Here is a 23,151-nt window from a genome sequence, read left to right as displayed (position 1 = left end):
TTCCTGTCAACACAGGAAGCCCACAGGGCGCATTTGTACGTGGCCGGGGGGAGCCAAGCGCCCGGCTTTGAATCGTTTAGTCAAATTACGGATGAATTTAAGCTTCCGGTGAGCCGGCGGTTCTGATCGTCGTCCGAGTCACCGTTGTCAAACTCCTTTTGTCTATCGACATGATCGGCACCAGACCTCAAGGCCGAAAACAGCCACACTTTTCTGTGGTTAGTTTGTTTCACACTCCGGATTAAGATAAATAACGGTGAGGATGAACTCTGAATACGACTTCCCACAGTTGTTTCAGTTTCGAGTAAAATGAAATGTACTTGAGCTTTTTGTCTGTTCTTCTATTATACATACTTTTTTTTTTAAATCTTTTTTTTATCTCATCCAGTTTCACCACTTTTTCTCCCATTATTGACATACCCCGGTGTTTGTAATTATGAGTGTACCCCTTTAAAATAGAGGCAAACTCGGAAGTAGAGTGTGTGGCCCGGTGTGGCCGAGCAGTAGCTCTTTGCGAGTGTGCTGCCGTGTTTAAAAAAAAAAAAAAAAAAAAAAAAATACAACGAGTGTGCGACAAGTGCGCAAATGCGCATTTGCGCAGCTTAGAGGGAACATTGGTGATAAGGCCTTAAATACAATTTTGTAATTGTAAATGGAATATATTTGCTTGACCACTTGATGTATTTTGCCCCAAAAAAAGAAATCTACAAATGCCAACGACATCCATGAGAAGGAATTACAAACTAGGGGCTGGCAGCAGATCCCGTTCAGACGTACAAACCATTACTGATATGCGCTGCTGGTAATTTTTTTTTTTCCACCACGACTTAGTCTATTATAGTCTATTCATGCATTTCAAATGATTTGCGTGTGGGATGATGCGTCAGTACGTAAAAGCACATACGGTGCCTTCGCAGTCGTCCTGTAAAAAACAACAACGGCGGCGGCTTTTCTGTCATGCCGCTAATGCGGCTCGTTTCTATGAACTCTGTTTGAAAGACGCGGTGGCGAGTGGCTCCAAAGTGAGCGAAGGGACAGCGACGAAGTACAATGGTGTGGGATGCGTAAAAAGGACGTAATAGAGGAAAAACTGAAGTGGCCCCTGACCTTACGAGCGACCCCGGGACCAATAACAGATGTTAGGGAGAAAGAGAGCACAGGAGGGGGAGGTGATAAATTGGGTGAATGAAATCCACCGGTAGGTGTGCAGAGGTAGCGGTCCTCATAAAGATCGAGGGACATCTGTCATTTCTGCTTTCTCTCAATCCATCTCTCTTTCACTCGCTCTGATTTCCTCATGCCGGGACTTTTCCTTAAGGCCACGGTTGATGAGAGTTCTACGCTTGTTTTTCAGATTACAGCAATAGCCATTGTTTTGTTTTGTTGTTGTTTTTTTTTCCCTTATTCTAACCAAATTTGAAATTTGAAATTGAGGGTATTGTGTATAATGTGATTAGCGGCGAGTCTCCACAAGTAGGATGTGACCTTGAGTTGAAAGAGAAATTTTGGAAGGAACTAGACGAAGTAGTCCTGAGCATCCCAGAGAGAGAGATTGAGAGAGAGTTGTGATTGGTGCAGTTTTCAATGGACATGTTGGCAAAGGAAACAGGAGCAATGTAGAAATGATGGGTAGGTACGGCATTCAGCAAAGGAACTTTGAGGGTCAGATGATGATGGACGGATTAGAGACGGTGGCACTGAAGAAACAACAGGAAGCAGAACTGGAGGTAGCAGAAATGAAGATGCTGAGGTTCTCGCTTGGAGTGAGCACGTTGGATAGGATTAGAAATGAGCTCATTAGAGGGACAGCCAAAGTTGGATGATTTGGAGACAAAGTTAGAGAGAGCAGACTTAGATGGTTTGGACAAGTTCAGAGGTGAGAGAATGAGTAAATTGGTAGGAGGACGGTAAGGATGGAGCTACCAGGGAAGAGAGCGAGAGGAAGACCAAAGAAAAGGTTGATGGCTCCTGTGAGGGAGGACATGAGGACTGTGGGCGTTAGAGAAGAAGATGCACGAGATAGGCTTAGACGGAAAAAGATGACACGATGTGAAGACCCCTAACGGGACAAGCCAAAAGGAAAATAAGAAGAAGATAACCACAGGTGAAACAGTGGTGCAACTGGTCATGATTCAACCACTACAAACAAGAAATGGACACTAAACCAGCTTCCGGCTTTTTACTTTAGCATTTAGGGACCCAAAAGAGACTGAACCTGGAACGCTTGCGGGTTCCAACATTGTGAAAGGGTGTTCATTTGTTTCCTCAGGATTAAGGCACAGATTAAATTTAATAGCTTGGTTTTCACCTAATTGCTTCTGTTCTTTCCATCAGGAGCTCTGCAAGTAACCATTCCCGACTTTCAAACTCCCTCTTCAACATTGTGCTCCATTGTTCTTACCCCGCCTTAGCCGATTTTGTTCTCCACGTTCTGTCTTTCGATTCTACTGTATATATTTTTCCTCTGTCTTCTCTTGTCTTCCGCCTCTTTAAGACGAGTTCCTTATTTTCATCCAGCTCACATATTCCGTCCTTCCCAACGTCGGTCTCATTGCAACGGTTCTCCTCCTCCTTACGATAATTTCATCCTTTTCCATTTCCTCATTTGTACAAAGACATTTTTGTCTCGGATCTCTTTCTTCGCCTTTCACCGCAACTCACGCGACTCAACCCCCCCCCCCCCCGCCTCCCACGAACGTCACCCCGGATTATTTGTCGAGTGACCAGCTCCTCCCCATTCACTTTGATCTTTTAATACCGCATTAATGCGCTGCATTATTAAACATAACATCATGCTTTACTCATTGAGGGCAACCTTATATAGGGCAAGGGTCCATATTAGGCAACGTAAGCCAAAAATGGATGACACATGCTTAAATATAAGGAAGTACAATCGGGTCACTAAAAGTTTCAATTACATATTTATTTATAATTATAACGATAAAAAAATTAAATTAAAAAAGAGGACAGTTCTCATGGAAAAGCATTTCAATGATAAGACTATGAGGGGGAAAAAAGTAGTTTGTCATGTTTTCAAGTTTTTTTTTGTGAATGCAAAAATTGACCGCAATGATTTCAGGTTGAGCGCTTAAATCCATTTAGTGGCGAAATGTAATTGTTTGATGAAAACGTGTCCGGTTGAATTTAACAATCCCAGGAAATTGGTGACATTGTTCTGTGTAGAGCTTTGTATGTTGTATTATTGAATAAATATTGGCATTGCATTGTTTGTGAAGTTTAGACTACCACTTATAAAAATAAAAAGTCTAATGGAAATAATGCTCAAAATAGGTTTATGGTCATAACATTATAGTTTTATTGATTGATTTTTTTGCTGCTAACATTAAAATTGAAAAATTTAATTATTTTCCCATCAATCAGTTTTCCGTAGCAACTGTCGTCATTTGAAATGAGTCCAATGCGTATTTAAAGAAAAGAAAATAAACCGTCGGTCACACAGAGGTTTACGTAGGTTAGCGTGTGGCTGCAACACACTTCTATGTACGGGAGCTGAAACCTATCCCAGGGGTTTATTTTCTTTTTCTAAATACATATTGGACTCATTTAAGAACAATGCATATTTAAAAAAAAAAAAAAAAAAAACGTCTGTCACGGAGAGGTTTACCGAAGTTTAACGTGTGGCCGCAACACGCTTCCGTGTACGAGGAGCTGACTTCGCTGTCTCTTTTTTTTTTCCAATCATAGTTGATGAATGCGAGTTTGTGTAAAAACATTTATTTAAATATTGGTATTTGCATTGAAAAAATCAGAGTGGCTCCATCGCTTTGTGTGATTTATTCTTGATTGAGAACAGATCCAGCAACCAAGTATTTGTATGCGTCCAGAGTTTTCTACGCTTTCAAACTTTTCCGTGTAAATCTCAACGACTTACTCACCAGATCCAGGTGTAGATCCAGTTGTCCAAGACAAGCGGAAGAGGGTTAAAAGTCCAAATTCTTATCGGTGAAAACATCGACTTCGGCGTTAAATATGGCTCCTCTATGCCAAGTGTCTCTCATTTTTCCACATACCTTCGTTTATTATCGCCTTCTAAATGTTTAAAGGTATCGGACAAAACTCTTTCGCGTCGTCTCCGACTGACTTAGCGTTGAAAAATGCTGAGCTTGACCGGCAATATGGCCAGTCACATGATTTCGGTGACGTCGGTACACGAGTTCTACACAATATCACACACTCCTCCAATGCTTCAATGTTAATCTTTGAAAGACAAACTGTCGTACTGCGGGTAGGTCGGCCGCGCAGCCAAAACGACAAGCCTTATATCCTTTAAACGATTTGAAACACATTTTATTTTGCGGTATTCGCCTTCATTAATTTATGGTGTCATCTGTTGAAACTTAATTGTGTGTTATTATAACAAGGCCTCAGAATGTGTTCATGTGATGTTGATAAACTGAGTAATATACACACACACACACACACAAACGCGGACTCGTGCGAGAATGTAAATCCAGACTGCATACATCCACACGCTGCTCCTTGTCACCCCGCATTATCGCCATGATCATTTATTAAACGTGGCTTCCGCCGAGTACGGGTGAGACTAAGAAGGACTCAGCTCAGGGGAAGGAGGGATTGCTTTCTTAATTAAACGAGGAGTCGAGAGGGGGAGCGACGCAAAATCGCCACAGGCTGAGTTCCTTTGAAGGAAAAACATTTATCTCATTCAAAGCATTGCCATGCTCTTCTTCGTTTGTCTCTCTTTCTCCCTCCGAGTTGGCGCAGATCTACTGTGGCACACCAAAGCGCCATCCCGTGTCTCATTTACCTGTTTCACAAAGCAAGAGCAGGAAAACTAGCGCAGCCCTTCAGCGAGCTAGACAGGCCTGATTTACAGTAAATGGAACGAATGCAGTCGGACACTGCGAATCTTGCCTGGGTCGCTTATTTTCCCAGCGGGAAAAGTAGGAACTTTATTGTCATCAAGCGACGTTCAATTGAAGCATTCGGTAATGGATTCTTCTGGCCACTAGTTAGAAGGACAAAAGGCTCCTTGCCAACAAGTTTTTACTGCTCTGTTCATTCATCATTTCACGTGTGCGTTGTCACAGCCACCAAAAGCTGTTTAAAAAAAATCATTTTAATGACCATACGAGAAGTCCTATCTTAAACAGAAACAAGAGAACTCGTGAACTTACTAAGAATTCGTGAAAAAAAGGGATAGTTTGCCAATAGGCTGCTTTTGACCACGTGACGACATCCAGGGGGCGTGGCCATGTTGGATGGGTTCACTCTACTGATTCGCTGTTCATTTCAATGGTTTTGCATACAGACCAGAGTTACACAAATGTCCGTATGACTGTTGAAAGTGACGCATGATGGCGAATAAGACTTTGGAAAGTCAACTCACGAAACAGCTAGCGGTGCGGTAACTCGTTTTCTGCAAACTTATTATAACAAAACGGAAAATAGAGAGATTTTGGAGACATGCATTGCATGTATTGTGCTTGGCTGCTCGATCGGCTCTGCTAATACGAGGCGGCCACAGTTGTCGCCGTTTGGTTGCCAACCGCTCCGTTTTCTCGCACCGGTTCTTGATCACAGCTGGCAGTCGAAAGAAAGACGCTTTACGACGCCCACTTTTGTCCGAGCGACCGATAACACATCAGTGCGCCCCCATTTATGCGCCTTTCTGAAATGATTCCTGGTTAGTTACGTGTGTTTACGCGAATTTGCCAAACCAAAACGGCGCCCGCGATCTGTGACATCAGTCGAAAACATTCTATTATATCTTCTATGAATCTTTCTTCTTCTTTGTATTTTATAGTATTTTCTGACAGGTCGGTCGCAATAGTATGACTGACATCTCTTTAGCGGGAGGAAACTCACGACCATTGCTGGAGATATTGTTACGTCTGCCGTGGGCTTTATTGGTCATCTTGAGTACGCTACACGCCATGAAAGCAACATGAATACATGCGCTGATTTTGTTCACATTTTAAAAGGTTATTATATTAGGGGGAAGAAAAATCTGTGCATTTACACGGCTTTAGAAATGTGCATGTGCAGCATACTGTAGCTGTATTCCGCAAAAACAAAAACCAAACAAAAGATGAATGTCATGTGGTCACAGTGCTCATCATTTTATTTATTGAGACTTTTGAGTTTGTTATTGGTATTTCTTGCCTTTTTGTTACTGTCTGTCAACAGGAGGTCAGAAAATACCGCATGAAATAAAGCGGTGTGAGACAAAACGTGTATTTATTAAATTCAAGAGGCTCGTTGTTGCTCAACTGGCTTGCTTCCACCTCAGCACATCATTTGGTTTATTCCCGATGGACCACATGTTAATTTAACAACAATTAAATACTCAAGTAGAGAACAAAGGCTTCTGAAAATGTACAAATTGAAGTGAAGCGATGTTCAGAAGAAAAAAAAAATGGGACAACCCCATTTCACCAAAGTCTTTCATTGGGAGCCCGTATAAAACTGTCATTTTTCAGCAAGACATCTGGCCCATTTGTCTTTTGAGAAAACGCTCCCCAGAGCTGTGGTGCTGGAAATTGTGCCAGGGCGAAAGCATCATTAGTGCAGCAACATGGTTGCCCCTCACCGACTACTCCTTGCTGATCCCGCAGCGAGAGATCAGTTGTGGCGTGGCCAAAGGGGCCAGGATGGATTGTTCCATTAATTCAGACGCAAACTTCGGAGGAAGAGCGAGTCCTCGGCCGTGATGCAAATGTCCGCCCGGCTCTCAAGATGCCAAGGATTAAACAGGGAGGCATTTGTCTAGTGACAGCCCCAGCTGTGGTGTGCAGGGGGAGCCACATCAGTGCCAGCAGGATCAATAAACTGATCTACTGGGCCGGAACCACCGTCGCGGCCTGAATCTGGAGACTGAGTGAGAAACAGGAGCTCAACTCAACCATATGAAGCATTTCAAAGGCACTCTTTCAGCTCCACTCTCAAAAAAACTGGAATAAACATCCACAACCATAATTAAATCTCCCGAACACGTAAAAATATAGTCTGGCCTGATGAACCCGAGGTTTGGCTATAATTCCAAAAGTTGTGTTTGATAGAAACACAAGACTGCTTACTTCAGAAAGAAGCTTCATGCGTTGGGGATTTTTACCTTTGGCTGTAACTACTCAACGTGGAGGGAATTGTTAACAGTTCGAATCCGGCGTTAGCACAAAGGATTCATTCTTCATTCAAAAAATACAAAAGTCTACGAGAGCGACTGAAGTATTTCGGGGGTGAATAAGAGGCACTATAAATGGTGTACTTACTCAAAAGTAACTTAAACTTGAATGTGATTTGTTCATTCTGAACACGACATCATCTTTGTTTATAGTCTTATAGGGTGTGCATGAATGAGAGGGGCGGATGGGGAAAAGTGAAGCTCCAAGGAGAAGAGATGGCGAGGGTGGACGACTTCAAATAATTGGGGACAACAATCCAGAGCAATGGTGAGTGCAATTAGGAAGTGAAGAAACGGGTCCAAGCGGGTTGGAACAGCTGGCGGAAGGTGTCTGTCTGGTGTTCTATGTGACAGAAGAATCTCGGCTAGGATTATTCATCAACAATTACAATAAGGATTATAGAGAAGCCACATGGTGTCATTTTTGTCGTGGCCCGCATTGTTCTTACGTTTTCCCCTCAGAGGGCAGTTATCAAGGTGAAACCAGAAAAAATTCTCACCGCCTCTTCTTATTTACACATGAAATTGATGAACTAGTTTATGAATCAGAAGTCAAGGCTAATCGGGTTTTCAATTAGGTGAGTGTGGTAAGGAAGTGAAGAAACGGGTCCAAGCAGGTTGGAACAGCTGGCGAAAGGTGTCTGGTGTTCTATGTGACAGACGAGTCTCCGCTAGGATGAAAGGCAAAGTTGATAAAAGAGTGGTGAGGCCGGCCATGATGTACGGATTAGAGACGGTGGCACTGAAGAGGCAACAGGAAGAAATGAAGACGTTGAGGTTCTCGCTCGGGGTGAGGAGGTCGCCTAGGATTAGCATCAAGCTCATTAGAGGGACAGGTAAAGATGGATGTTTTGGAGACAAGGTTCGAGAGAGCAGACTTCAATGGTTTGGACATGTTCAGAGCCGAGAGAGTGAGGAAATCGGTAGGGGGATGGTAAGGATGGAGCTACCAGGGAAGAGAGCGAGAGGAAGACCAAAAAAAAAAAAAAGTTGATGGATGTTGTGAAGGAAGACATGAGCACTGGAAAAATATGACACGCTGTGGCGACCCCTAATCGAGACAAGCCGAAAGCAAAAGAAGAAGAAGAAGAAGGGTGTGGATACTTGCGGAATCCTTACATTTCAGCTACGTTTAGTTCTCGAAAAGTCAAAAGCAAATTCATTTTCAGCAGTACAAGCTATACGTCCTGTTCGTGATGGAAAATGTTTTGAAATTTATCTCAGTCTCCTATTTTGTATCACAAAAGGCTGGAATTTCAGAAGGGGTGTGTAAATTTTTGTAGATCACTTATAGAAGGATAACTATTAACAGTGGCATGATCACCGTTTTTGTAACAATCATGTGAGTGAACAACTACACCGTCAATGCCTTCTCTGTACAGAAGATATAAAAAAATAAAATAAAATAAAATAAAACCAAAGGTACCAGTGATGTGCCAATATTTTTTTCCAGATTAAAGAAAAATATAACATGATACAATGAAGTACACGGGAGGTGATACCTCTAAACTCATCTAAAATTTGCACGGGGCCATTTCCTGTTTGTGTAATTTATTTATGAGGGTAAATACGTGCATCATTCATTCATAGGCCCGCACGAGCAAAGGTCAGCGAAGATTAGTGACGTCTCCCACAGCTCACAGTCGGCGCGATTGAGAAGCCGCCGTGACGGAAATGTCAGAAAATGAAGATGCGTGGCGAGTGCTCCTGTAAGAAACGAAGAAATTGGGTAAATGTCTGAGAGAGAGATTGGCAAAAAGAGGATTCCGGGAAAAAAAAGAAAAGGAAATGAATAATGAGACGAAAGTAGAGATGGGGGGGATGTGAAGAGAGTGGAAGTGGACCGCTGACTGATTGTTGGCATTTAGGTCCCCGCTAGATCTAATTAAGCACAGTTGGATATGCTTGCACTTCTATCTTAATGAGGTACAGCGCACACACACACACAAAAAAAAAAAAAACACATATATGACATATAAAGCGTATATATGTATATGACGATTGATAGCTTGTGGATAACGATCTCGCTCACTGATGAGGTTTCGATATCACGTCTCCAAACTCATAACTTGTGTTTCAAAACTCTTCTCGTCGAGCTCCTGCACGTGACGTCACAAATTTCACGGCGCCACATTGCCGGTCAAGCTGAGCTGCTCGATATTGTGGGAGACTTTGAACCGGAGGAGAATATTTACAAGTCCCGAGACCTGTTGTGCTGTTCTTTGTCACAAAAGATGAGACAGATATTCATAGAGATATATTTTATGGAAGACCAGAAAAGATCGATGGATTTCGGCATTTAAACATGGTGGATGGTGCCCAACCTAAATACACACACACACACACACATTTCAGGTAGGAATTATTCTTCTGAATCTCAAATTAACAAAAAAGATTTATAATGCCAAGTTGGCTCATTTGACAACAATGCGCATTAAAAAACAAAACGAAAAAAAAATGTCTGTCCCAGAGGTTTACGGAGGTTAAATGTGGCCGCAATCGCTTCCGTGTACGTTCCGTGGAAGACGACGCAGTCCTCTTTATTTTTTCTCCAATCATAGTTAATAAATGAGAGTTTGTGTAAAACCAGGGGTGATTTATTTAAATATTGGTATTTGTATTGAGTACTAGCTTAAAAGATCAATGGATTCCAGCAAAGGTTAACGTGTGGCCGAACACGCTTCCGCGTTCACGAGCCGTCAACCGTCGTCTTATTTTCAGTCTTAGTTAATGAATGTGAGTTTGTGTAAAAGCAGTTGTCATTTTTTTCAATATTGGTATTTGTATTGAATACTTGCTGAAAAGATCGATGGATTCCGGCAAAGGTTAACGTGTGGCCGAACACGCTCCCGCGTTCATGAGCAGTCAAAAAACATCGCTATGTGGGATTTATTCCCGATGAGAACAGATCCAGCAACAAACTATTCGTATGCATCCAGACTTTTATACGCTTTCAGACTTTTCCGTGTAAATCTCGACGACTTCCTCACCAGATCCACGTGTAGATCCAGTTGCCCAAGACAAGCGGAAGTTAACAGTCCAATTTCTTATCGCCGAAAACATCCGACTTCAGCATTAAACACGGATTCTCTATGCCGAGTTTATCTAATTTCTCCACGTACCGTCGTTTATTTTCACCTTCTCAATGTCTGACGGTATCGGACAAGACTCTGGGCGTCGTGCTCCAAGACATATTTCCGTGTCGTCTCCAACCGACTTAGAATTGAATAATGCTTTGCTCGACCGGCAATACGGCGATGTAAACGAAAGTCACGTGATTTTATGACGTAGGTGCACGAGCTCTATAGGAACGCAACGGAGAACCACACCACTTTTTACATTTGTACAAAATTCAAAACAATAACGACAACAATAACACTTTAAATGGCTGCAGAGGTTGTGGAAAAAAAAAAAATCAAACATTTCACATTACTCTGCAACATTGTTTGCTCCAGGGGCAACAAACAACCACTTCATTAAAATGATTTCAAGGAAAAAAAAAAAGCTTGTGATTAAGGACACAATGTGTTCGTGCTCCACAGGATGAGATACACACGTTATTATATCATATTATATTATCGTGTTTTATTTTGTATTTTATTATATCTCATGATTTATTTATGGTTTTGATCGATTCCTTCGTTAGATAATGTTAGGACATTCTTTCGAGATTGCTTTTTTCTCAATGGGGCCGCTTAAAAAAAAAAATAGTATTTAGGATTTGGCATGATAACGGTAATTGCTACATTTCTTCTTTGATTGCGTTTGCCTCCGTTGAGGATACTCGTACCGTATGTGCTCCTATGAAACTCGATAAAAGTGAGTGGAAGAATGATAAAAGGATGAAAAAAAATATTATTTTGCATGTCCAACATCATGAGTGCAAATCCCCAATTATGAGGAAAAAAAACAAAATAGACACCCCATAGCATTGCAATATTTCTCTTCGCATTCATACAATTCTGTAATATTAACTGTATGTTACTGTTTTCAACGGGAACATATTTTTTGTGTGATTGTAAAAAGATATCTCCTCACTATATTTTACATATTTTCAATGGAAATTGGCATTTATTCATTGATCAACTGCTCAAATATTAAAAAGCAAAGGTTTATGAAATAAAAAGAGCAAGCAGCTCTTGTCTTGTCTTTGCCGTGATCTTTTGTTCATCTTCGGGTGGTGTGAGGCAAAAGTATGTGTTGTGATATTAAATGGGGTCACGCATCGGCGTGGATTTTCAAAACACGTTTTAAGCAGTTTCCACCACAGACTTTAAAAAGTACGTGCAGGAGAACACGCCGACTCCTATATTGAAAAAAAAAAACAAAATCCTAAAGTGGATAAAAGAGAAAAATCATTGGACAGTAATGACATGATTAAGTTATGTAAATATATCTGAATCGACTGTACTGCGGAAACTCTCCATCTGCATGTTCTGTACTAAAATCTGCATGTGTACAAGTTTGTCCTCGATAAAATTCTTTCACGTTTATCCCATGTCGAGACTGCAGTGACCCCCGTGGGCAAAATCCTGACCGAAACGGGCTCCTTGCCAAAAATGCTTCCCTGTCGGATGATGATTACGCCCCCGTACGACGCTTCCGCCTTGGCACGTTGGCTGAACGCTCAGCCTGGGTTCCGAGCGACGTGCACTTAGTTCAGACTGTTTGACAAATCGTAGACAGCAGCATCTCCACGGGGCGAGCAGATGGCTGTCCGAAGCCTTGATAACATAAGGCTAATGGGGGTGTAGGTGGGTTTTTCTCTGCTTTTCCAGCAGGAGCATTTTGCCATCCACGCCTCAGGGTTAAAGGTGAGCTTAAACCTGACCAGGGTGACTTTGGCCAAGCGGCACGACACCCGGTGACCCTGTAGCGTTGACCAGCCGATTGCAGGCACCCTGAATGATATTTTCCCACGAAGGTGTCTGATAGATATCTGCATTAAGATCCTCTGGAAGGGATCTTTTAGATCATCAGCTGACTGATTTTTGGCTCTGGAACGGCAGGGTTGACTGACATCAGGGTTTGCTTGAACACACCCGGTGACCCTGTAGCGGTCACCGGCCGATTGCAGGCACCCTGAATGATATTTGCCCACGAAGGTGTCTGATAGATATCTGCATTAAGATCCTCTGGAAGGGATCTTTTGGATCATCAGCTGACTGATTTTTGGCTCTGGAATGGCAGGGTTGACTGACATCAGGGTTTGCTTGAACACACCCGGTGACCCTGTAGCGGTCACCGGCCGATTGCAGGCACCCTGAATGATATTTTCCCACGAAGGTGTCTGATAGATATCCGCATTAAGATCCTCTGGAAGGGATCTTTTGGATCATCAGCTGACTGATTTTTGGCTCTGGAACGGCAGGGTTGACTGACATCAGGGTTTGCTTGAACAAAATCTATCTGCTCTGTTTTTTTGTGTCTTCTTTTCAGCAAGCCTGCCAGGAGGTCCGACAACATCTGTTGAGCTCAGATTTTTGGTGATGATATACGAATAGTTCTGGAAGGAAGGGGGACAAGCGCAGAGTCTACCGCAGCAGTCGAAAACCTCTCCCTGCATCCATCTTTCCGTCAATGCCCCCACCCCACTGCTGGTGGTATTTTGTTTTTTTTTGTGGGGGGTATTTCCATTTTACGACCAGTTACCTCATCCGCTTCACATTCTGAGTTCAAATGCAAGCTCCGGCCTTCCTGTGTGGCATTTGCATGTTTTCATAACGCTTGTGGTTTCTCCAGGTATTGTGTATTATTACATATTTACTCCCCCAATCCAAAAACATGCATGCTAGCGCAATTGAAGAGTACCCGTGGTTAGTCGAATCTGGGTTAATAAAACTGTGAAATATTCAACGTGTATCCTAGTTTGGATAAAACTGTGAAATATTCAACGTGTATCCTAGTTTGGAGTTGCATTTTACGGAAGCGTATTGCTGCCACACCCCAAAAAAAAAAGTCGCTATCATGTTATAACGTGATGTGTTTCACATTACAATGTTGATGTTTCATGTTATAACATATGTTTCCCATTATGTGGTTAATTACATGTTATAATGTGAATCATTTCACATTATAACATAAAAAGTTTCATGTTATAATGTGAAACTTCCATGTTATAACATGATATACTCTACATTACAATGTGAATGGTTTTATGTTATAACGTAGATTCATTTCAAACTACAACATAGAAAGTAATCAATACATTTCACGCCTCTTCAATCCCGCCTCCCAAAAGGCAATTACTTCTGGTTCTACCACATTACTACATGTTCTTGCTCCATGCGTAAGAAGGAATCTTCGGGTACACCACGACGCCGTAAAAACCTCACCAAATCCATGTTTTTTGCAACACTCAATGAGAGTCTACTTCTAGCTGTTTCTTCCTGTGTGCCACCTTGGAAGAATGTGAGTGACCAAAGGGTTGCAACAGGTTGACGCCAACTTCTCAGGTTTTAACGTAGAACTTGGGTTTTACCGTGGTATATTTCATATTATAACATGATAAATTACATGTTATAACATGGTTCATTTCACGTTATAACATGAAATGTTTCATGTTATGATGTGAAAAAATTGTTATAACATGAAATGATTTGCATTATAACGTGTAATTAACCACATTATAACGTGAAACATGTTATAACATGAAATATCCACATTATAACGTGAAACATATCTCGTTATAACATGATAGCGACCCTTTTTTTGGGGGGGGGGTGTGGCAGGACTACGCTTCTGTAGCATTTTATTTGCAATAATAACATTTTATTGACAGGCACAGACCAGTCATTGCATTTTCAGCTATTCATTTCGGTGGAAACATGACTTAGGCAAATAGCCTCTTACATAAAAGCTGCCACTCGTGATTTTATGGCACAATAACCCAGTGTGTTAAAACGGTTACGGTTGGTTTGGTTTGCATCCCTTGTTTCCTAAAAAGAAGCCAAAATATCGATGACGCACTTTCCTAAAAGAAAAACAAAAAGAGCGATCAGTGCCAAGATATTCCCTTTTCTGTAGTTGGATTTTTTATCACCAACCATCATAAATCAAACCCACCCTCTTTTCAACCTTATGGATGATGTAGTCAGACTTATTGACAACAACTTTGAAGGTTATTTGTGCCAAAATTGTGGCATTTAAAGGTTTTGTCTTTAACAAATAGAATGCGTTTCCAAAATGTGCGAAAGTGACCTATTTTCTACGTAAAAGTCCTTGAGCTCCTTGTATGACAGCGTTTATTGTATTATGTATAAAAGAACACTATTTGGAGTGCGCTTTGTTAGGATGAGCACAAATGGATTTTTATTTGCTGACTCACAAGTACATTAAGTGTGAAAGTCACCTTTCAGAATAAATGCAAGCACTGCATCTCAATGCTTCCACTGCGAGGTGATTTAAAAAAGGAACAAGACGACGATGGCAACCTCATGAATTACTCATCGCTGTTTTTATCATATGAATTTTTCCCCCCTTTCGTCAATGCTTGAGTCCAAGATAATAGATTTTGAATGATGAATCATGAATGCTGATGATGAATTTAAATGCAAACGGTCAGTGGGAGGGCTCATTGGACACTTTTAGGTACACCTGTCCTGCGCAATCAAGATAGCTGCTTCAATAAACTCCGTTTTAATTAAACATTAATTAAATAAATGGAATTTTCAATGTTTTTTTTTCTCAGGTAAGATAATTTTTTTTTTTCAAAAGTCTAAAGTCACCATTAGCAATTTTTTTTGGTCGATTTGCTTAGTAATGATGAGTTTGCTAGTTGTCCACCCTGTTCAGCAATTTTCAGTTTACCGCGCATTTCTGCAGTCAGAACATAGATTGTTGGATTAGAGTTCCAAAACAATATCACGCGCCCAAGTCGTCAGCAGGGAAAGTCCCTCCTAGCGGATGGAGGGAAAGGCCTACCCGCGTGTGTTCGTGAGTGCCTTGAAAATTATGTTTGTCAAAAAAAATAAATGCCTGTTTCCGCTGATCCACAAACGCATCAACAATTGACAATACTAATGAGTATTCATGGGAACTGAGCTAAAAAAAAAAAGTGAAACAAGACCTTAGGTTGCCGTCGTAGGGGGCAGGTGCTAGCATGAACAGTTGTCTCATCGTCAGGAATGTGGTGTTGGGGCTAGGATTAGGGTTAGGGTTAGCGGGTCCATCACAAAAGCCTGGTTGTGTTGATCCAAAAGGATGCTTTGTATATCAAGTTCTTAGCAAGCAAGATCCATTCCTGCTGGGTCCATAATGCAGGCCAGATTGTGCCATCAGGGTTCTGGTGGCAGGGAAGACCCAAGCGCGGAAACGATAACGAACAATACTAACGACTATTCATGGGCACTGAGCTGAAAAAGTGAAACAAGACCTTAGGTTGCCATCGTAGGGGGCAGGTGCCGGAAGGAACAGTTGTCTCATAGTCTAGAATGTGGTGTTGAGGCCAGGATTAGGGTTAGGTGGGTTAGGGTTAGTGGGTCCATCACAAAAACCTGGTTGTATTGATCCAAAGGATGCTTTGTCTATCAAGTTCTTAGCAAACAAGATCAGTTCCTGCTGGGTCCATAATGCAGGTCAGATTGTGCCGTCAGGGTTCTGGTGGCAGGGAAGACCCAAACGCAGAAACGATAACGAACAATAAGATGACAGAGGGTTGTTGGTGGTCGAGGAACGACTTGTCCGCCGTTCTGCTGACATTTGAAGCACGCTATGTAAATCCAACCTCGGAGCGAAAAGACCAAGGTCACACTTTTGGCAGAAATCTGCTAGTTAGTTAGCTGGCTGCTGACGCGGCATCCTGATTGATGGAGGACGACAGTTCCATAATGATTGTGGGGGGTAGACATTAGAAAATATCCACCCATTTATCCAGATCCTTCCCAAAACAAATCCAATTGCGGATTTTATGGAGAATCATTTTATGCACCGTGTTACTCTGTCCAAAGGACTTCCGTGGGTGGAAAAAGTCATTAAAAAGCACAGCAACTCCTTTTGCTGTTGCTATAAGTTTACTCACAATACTACGTACTAAATCTACTGTACGGTGAAGCAACTACTACATAGTGGAGTAATCATAAAATTACAAGCTACGCTACTTTACGGTGGTCTCAGTCTGTAATTTAGCCTGACGTTTATTCTTGCCCCCAGTCATGCAGATGCTGCACGCTGCCACTTTGCTGCCGAATCCAAGCACAATAGTGTTTATTTACAAGTCACACTCTATCAGCTCTCAATGCCCTAATTTGATCGGAGTTGAGGACTCTAATGAAAGAAGCTTGTTCAGTTCATCGTGTTCCAAAAAGCCTTCCAAAATCTCTGTGATTTCTCATGGGATGAATCAAAAGGCCACATGAACAGTCACACTTATTAATGTTTTCAACAGGTAAAGACTGACTGCATTAACTTTGATGTTGAAGTTTATAAATTCAAAGAAATCTGCAACCACCCCAGTGTATCCATAATTAGCGTTAAAATGAGTTTTACAACAAGAAACAGGTCCAAGGAGGTAGGAACAGTTGACGCAAGGTCTCTGGTGTGGATGAAGGGCAAAGTTTATAAAACAGCGGTGAGGCCGGCCATGATGTATGGATTAGAGTGGCGCTGAAGAAAACGACAGGAAGCAGAACTGGAGGTGCCAGAAATGAAGATGTTGAGGTTCTCGCTCGGAGTGAGCAGGTCGGATGGGATTAGAAATGAGCTCAGCAAAAGTTGGATGTTTTGGAGACAAGGCGAGAGAGTGCAGACTTTGATGGTTTGGACATGTTCAGAGGTGAGAGTGTGAGGAAATTGGTGGAAGGATGGTAAGGATGGAGCTGTCAAGGAAGAGAGAGCGAGAGGAAGACCAAAGAAAAGGTTGATAAATGTTGTGAGGGAAGACAAGAAGACTGTGGGTCTGAGAGAGAAAGATGCACGAGATAGGCTTGGATGGAAAAAGATGACCAAGAAGAAGAGTTAAAGCAAATTTCTATTTTGAATGTTTTTTTATTCATATAGCAATAACACAAGAATGGAACCTAATTACTAACCTAGCTACTGTTGTTTTTTAATCATGCTTACTTTCAGAAAGCCCTGAACTGCAGCTAACTTGTTGTGAACCACGAGCAACACTGCAATCCGGCCGTCAAACGACAAAATCACCCCAATACCTTAACAACTGCGGGCCCATGTTATAAACGGACTTTTCACCAGCTGCTATTGACTCATTGATTCTCGTGCCTCGCTTAGAGTAATGCAATAAGTCTCCAGCTGCAAACTCACGGTCGCTTGATTTGTACCCGCTAATGTTCTTTTTGGTCTCTCCGATAGCTTCTGGAGTTGCGAGGACACCGGCGGCGGGGGGGGGGGGGGGGTGAACAAAAGACAGGAAAGGCAGTCATTAGCAAACAAGATCGGGTGCAGAAAGGAGTAAAAAAGATGTTCCGTAGCAGGATTGAGGGGAAAAATATGTAATTTTGCTTGCCGCAGTCTTTCAAAGGCTTTAGTGGGTGAAAAAAAAAAAAGAGATAATGGCGATGACGAGACAAGAAAGGGTCCCCTGGAAACACGGATATTACTTAAACGATGGACTGTAGGAAATACAGAAAAAGGTGTGCGGAGGAATGGACGCACAGTTAAGTTGACGAGTCGCGGGGGCCGACGGCTCAAGTGGAGGAGACGATAGAGGTGACATGGAGACGGTTGTAAATGGGAGGGGGGGGGCACTTAGATTGATGAGTCATCAGACGGGAGGGAAGCGAAGCAGGGATGGAAAGACGGATGAGAAAGCGCCCATGAAAGCGGCGGGCAAGAAGGGTTATTTTTGTCCCCTTTCGAGCAGGAGGGGGGTAACAAGTTGGCGGCAGGACACAAATAGCGGCAAAAAGACAAAGTCATCTCGAACATTCTTAGGATTGCTGCAGACGTTGGGTTTCAAAGTTCGCCACGTCTTCTTCTTGTTCCAAACATTTAACAAAAGCAAAAGGAAATGAAGACCAAAAGTTGTGAGCATGAGTAATGGGGAGGGCGGGAGATGGCGAGCGAGAGACAAAAGGGGAGAAGAAGCGAGCGGAATGGATTGCGCGCCGTGACAAAGTCGCCATTGTCTTCGCGCAAGAACACAACAAAGCGGCCAAGTCAGCGGCGTCTGTCGCCTGCTTGAAGCCGGGTAAATAAATTATATCTGGAAGAAAAAAAAATATGATTCAGACAAACCTCAAAATCTATTAACTAATCAATCAGTCCACAATAGATGTTAGCTCGTCATCTCAACAAGCCATTTCGGATTTAAATTCATGTTCGGTGACAGCATCATTGTGACAGAGTACGCAAAGCGAAGTCCATGCATCTGCCACACAGTCCTGAGGACCTGGGTTCAAATCTGGCCTCGGCTGTGTGGACTTTGCATTTTCTCCCGGCGCCTGCGTGGGATTTTTCTGGGTACTCCGGTTTCCTCCCACATCCCAAAGACTGAGAGACTGTAAGGCGGCACGGTGGATCAGCTGGTAAAGCGTCGGTCTCACAGTTTTGAGGACCCAGGTTCGATCCCGGTGTGGAGTTTGCATGTTCTCCCCGTGCCTGCGTCGGTTTTCTCCGGGTGGGCACTCTGGTTTCCTCCCACATCCCACAAACATGCAACATTCATTGGACACTCTAAATTGCCCCTAGGTGTGATTGTGAGTCTCTATTTCCCCTGTGATTGGCTGTCGACCAGTTCAGGGTGTACCCGCCTCCTGCTTGTTGACTCCCCGCGACCCTCGTGAGGATATGCAGCAAAAGAAAATGGATGGATGGAGACTGTAAATTCCCCACAGGTGTGAATGTGAATGGTTGTTTGTTTATACTGTATGTGCCCTCTGATTGGCTGGCGACCAATTCAGGGTGTACAGCACCTCTCGCCTAGAGTCAGCCGGGATATGCACATGACCCTAGTGAGGATAAGCGGCTGGATGGATGGATGGATGGATGGATGCTCACAGAGAAAGGTTTCAGGCTAGCCTCCGTGACAAGGACGTGAAGCTTTGGAAATGATGAACAACAGCCAAGATTCTGCCGTGGTCCGGCAATCCATTTTTCTTTCCCCGTTTATCTCGCTCGGGCTCACGGGGAGCCGTCGTCGATCCCGGCTGACTCCGAGCGAAAGCCCGACTCCACTCAGGGCTGGATTGCAGTCAATCAGCGAGCACTCACGTTCTCATCATCACTCAGTCGGGGCCGGAACCCGTGCCGTCCGGCGGGTGAACCACTCACTCGTCCGTCAGAGACGCGCTGCTCCGATCTCGGAGCCTTTGCGGAAAGCTACAATTAGATGAGAAATACGTAAATACGAGAATTTTGGTTAACCACTTGATCTGTTGAATAAGTCAATATGTTAAAGCTTGCAGTAAAGCCAAGCTGTTCGTCTGGCCAATGAGGAAAAACTCGCCACTAAAAAATATTCAAACGGAAAATAACACGACGACCACACTTTCCATTTATGCTCGATACGGTTTGAGGCTCGGCACAAAGCAAACATCAGAGTGTCGATTACGACAGCCTGTAAGACAGTGCTGATGGGTCTTTATTTCCAAGGTGCCGTATTGACTCTGAACCACATCATCGACTCGGGTCAATCTGCCAGGCAAGGAGAATGAATTCCTGGGAGGCAATCATCCTGGATTGCAATCAAACAGCCTGGATACACACCGGAGAAATACCACATGTATACTCCATACACAGCAAACACAAGAAAGCGATGTCTTATTGTAAATTTGGAACATTATTAACCCTATTGATTCATAATAACAAAAATGATATAAGATACGAGAATATCCTGTCGCCATTGGAATATGGCTCTTTGTACAGTATCCATCCATCCATTTTTCTTCGCCGCTTATCTATCAGTGCCGGAGGCTATCCGAGCTGTCAGCGGGCAGGAGGCGGGGTGCACCCTGAACTGGTCGCCAGGAATCTCCATCACTGAAAATTGTTTAGTGTTGAGCCATCCTCGTCACAGTCTGCCACCTAAGCTTGAATTAAACTACGCCTAACGTCATGTCCTTGTCCCGGAGTCCTGCATTTGAGTCTACCCCCTGCACCGATGGCACGTGACAACATGGAGACAAAAAGTCGGACTCACAACCACACCAAGGGGGAATTTAGAGGGAGGAAAGTGGAGTGCCCACCCGGAGAAAACCCACGCAGGCACGGGGTAGAACATGCAAACTCCGCACAGGCGGCGCCGGGATTGAACCCGGGTCCTCAGAACTGTGAGGCCAACACTTTACCAGCTGCTCCACTGTTCCACCGCAATGAGTAGAATGTTATTTTGATTGTTTTATTTTGAAATATCAGTTCCGTTACATATTTTTAAGGGATCCCTCATTGAAAAAAGCCCTTGCTTGTTTTAGATCACTGGCGTCAAACTCAAGGCCCGGGGTCAAGATCCGGCCCGCCATATTGTTTTAAGTGGTCCGCCGAGGCAAATCACATGTATCAACTTCCATGATTTTTGTTCAAATCTGCACCAAAATCTCCAATTGCCATATCATAAATGATAACAAGAGACTGCAAGCATATATTTTTGTGTTACCAAACGTCAACAATAGTTGAAAAACCCATTGCCCTTGATTGATGATGCCAAAACTAGTTGCTAAATTTCACGTGTAGATTGAATGATGGGTCAATTCAAGCTTTTGATGGGTTTCACAGTCATAATGGATCTCTGACAGAAACCATAACTACAATGTAGCCCGCGATAAAAATGAGTTTGAAAACCCTGTTTTACATAGTTGCCGGCTTAAATAAAATTCCATTTATTTTTTTTTAAATTCCATGTGTTATTAATGTGTCCCTGGGGCGTGATCAATTTGCCGCATCTGAAAAAGCCTTGAAAAATCGTCACCGTCGCAAAAAATACCGAAGCGTTTCTTGCACCCAATTATTAAACACATTGGGAAATATTTGTTGAATGCTTTCCAGCACTTTTCAGCCTGGGCTCGGATTCAACGTGACATTATTAAAACAAGGACATGGACAAGCACTTATCATGTTTTCATTTATAAGCAATGCAAGTGACAACCGGGGACTTTTACTGGGTATGTGTATATTAATTACCACTATCCATAACCATACCACCGATGATTATGAAATGATTTTTTTTTTTTTTTTGTTAATGATAAAATGGTTCGGCCATCATACCATACCTACAATGTGGTTGCCGAAAATGAGTTTGATGCCCCTGATTTAGAGTCTTGAATAAACTATGCATCCATCCATTTTCTTAGGTGCTCATCCTCACAAGCGTCGCGAGGAGTGCTGGAGCCTAATATGCATTTTTTTTTCTTTTTGGTTTGTGGGAGGAAGTTTGGGTACTTGGAGAAAATCCAGAATGTGGAAACTCCACACAAGGGAGGGCCGGAGCCAAGATTCAAGCCCGTGATCTCTCGACTGCTGTGATGCCGACGCGCTAAGCAGAAATCTGCCTCATTATGAGGGAAATGTAATTAGCGCATCAAATCTAGTTGATTGATTTGCCCGTGTTTAGTCGAACGCAGACTCGCGGACAGGCTCAGTGGGAGAGCAGCGAGCAAAACCCTCTTCCGAATCCTCCGTCCAACCCGATGCACGGTTGGCGATCAGCACCATGGACAGCTTACATCAGTTGCCAAAAGACTTTGAGAGATTCCCCTGCTTTACACTGAAAGATGCGTCTTTTACACTCTGTTGACTTCAAATCAGAGTCAAAATAATAGAAAAGGAATTCTGTATGATAATGTCCAGTTCGACATCACGACAATTAGTTGCATTAATAAGCACATTGTTAAAATAATACATCTGGAAAGTGCCAGTTAAAAGGGAACATCCTTTGATCGATATACTGCATATACACATACTGACTTTTTTTGTACTGGCGCCTTCAAAATTTGACAAATGTCAGTGTGTCCGACGTGTGAATAGCTCGCAATGGGACGAGCAGCGAGGCATCCTCACCTTGTGTAAATAATAATAATAATAATAAAGAAGAGGGGCGGCACGGTTGATCAGCTGGTAAAGTTCGAGGTCCTGGGTTAGATCCCGGACCCGCCTGTGTGGAGTTTGCATGTTCTCCCCGTGCCTGCGTGGGTTTTCTCCGGGTGGGCACTCCGGTTTCCTCCCACGTCCCAAAAATGTGCAAAATTAATTGGACCTTCTAAATTGCCCCGAGGTGTGATTGTGAGTGCAGCTGTTTGTCTCGATGTTACCCTGCGATTGGCCGGCAACCAGTTCAGGGTGTACCCCGCCTCCTGCCCGTTGACAGCTGCCATAGGCTCCAGCACTCCCCGCGACCCTCGTGAGGATAAGCGGCAAAGAAAATGGATGGATAGATAAAGAAGAGGGGAAAAATGTGGTGTTCACTTCAGGCGTCGAAAAAACTAGGCAAGAAAACGCTCTTCACTGGACAAGATTTATAGTATCCTAGTTGTTCCATCCATCCCTCTATGCATTTTCTTTGCCGCTTATCCTCACTAGGGTCACGGGGAGTGCCAGACCCTATACCAGCCATCGACGGGCAGAATAATGCCCAGTTGTTCCATTCTATTTAAAAATAAATAAAGAAATATCTTTATTGACACCACGTCAAATGATTGTTCTTTAGTCTTGTCCTCTCCTTTTTCAGTAGCCGTATATTTGCGCTTGTCCTGCTTGGAAAATGGGTATGGAAGTAAATTAGTGCCGCCAGGATCTGAATTTGAAATATTGAGTGATGGCATTTTCAATAGTTGCTGCAATTCGCTGTCTGAAATTTACTGTCCGTGCCACCAGGCAGGGTGACTTCAGGTCAGAACCGAACTCGCAGCCAGTCGCAGTTACGCTTTCTTAGTATGTGATGTCACGTGACTAGGAAAGGGTAACTGCGATTGGCTGGGTGTTCGGTTCTGACCTGAAGTAACCCTGCCTGGTGGCACGGACGGTGAATTTCAGACAGCGAATTGTAGCCGGTTGAATTTCATAGCAACGATTGAAAATGTGATCACTTTACATTTCAA

General features: G+C 43.0%; 1 long non-coding RNA gene across 1 annotated transcript in view; it reads right to left on the bottom strand.

Annotated features, from left to right (window-relative positions):
* Positions 1-23,151, bottom strand: part of LOC133504504 (uncharacterized) — a 179,173-nt gene that overhangs the window by 32,736 nt on the left and 123,286 nt on the right. The gene's annotated exons all lie outside the window — the stretch shown is intronic.

Source organism: Syngnathoides biaculeatus, chromosome 8 (assembly GCF_019802595.1).
Source record: "Syngnathoides biaculeatus isolate LvHL_M chromosome 8, ASM1980259v1, whole genome shotgun sequence".
Taxonomy (NCBI): Eukaryota; Metazoa; Chordata; class Actinopteri; order Syngnathiformes; family Syngnathidae; genus Syngnathoides; species Syngnathoides biaculeatus.
Note: the sequence above shows the minus strand (reverse complement) of the source record. Positions and strands in the feature narration are given on the sequence as shown.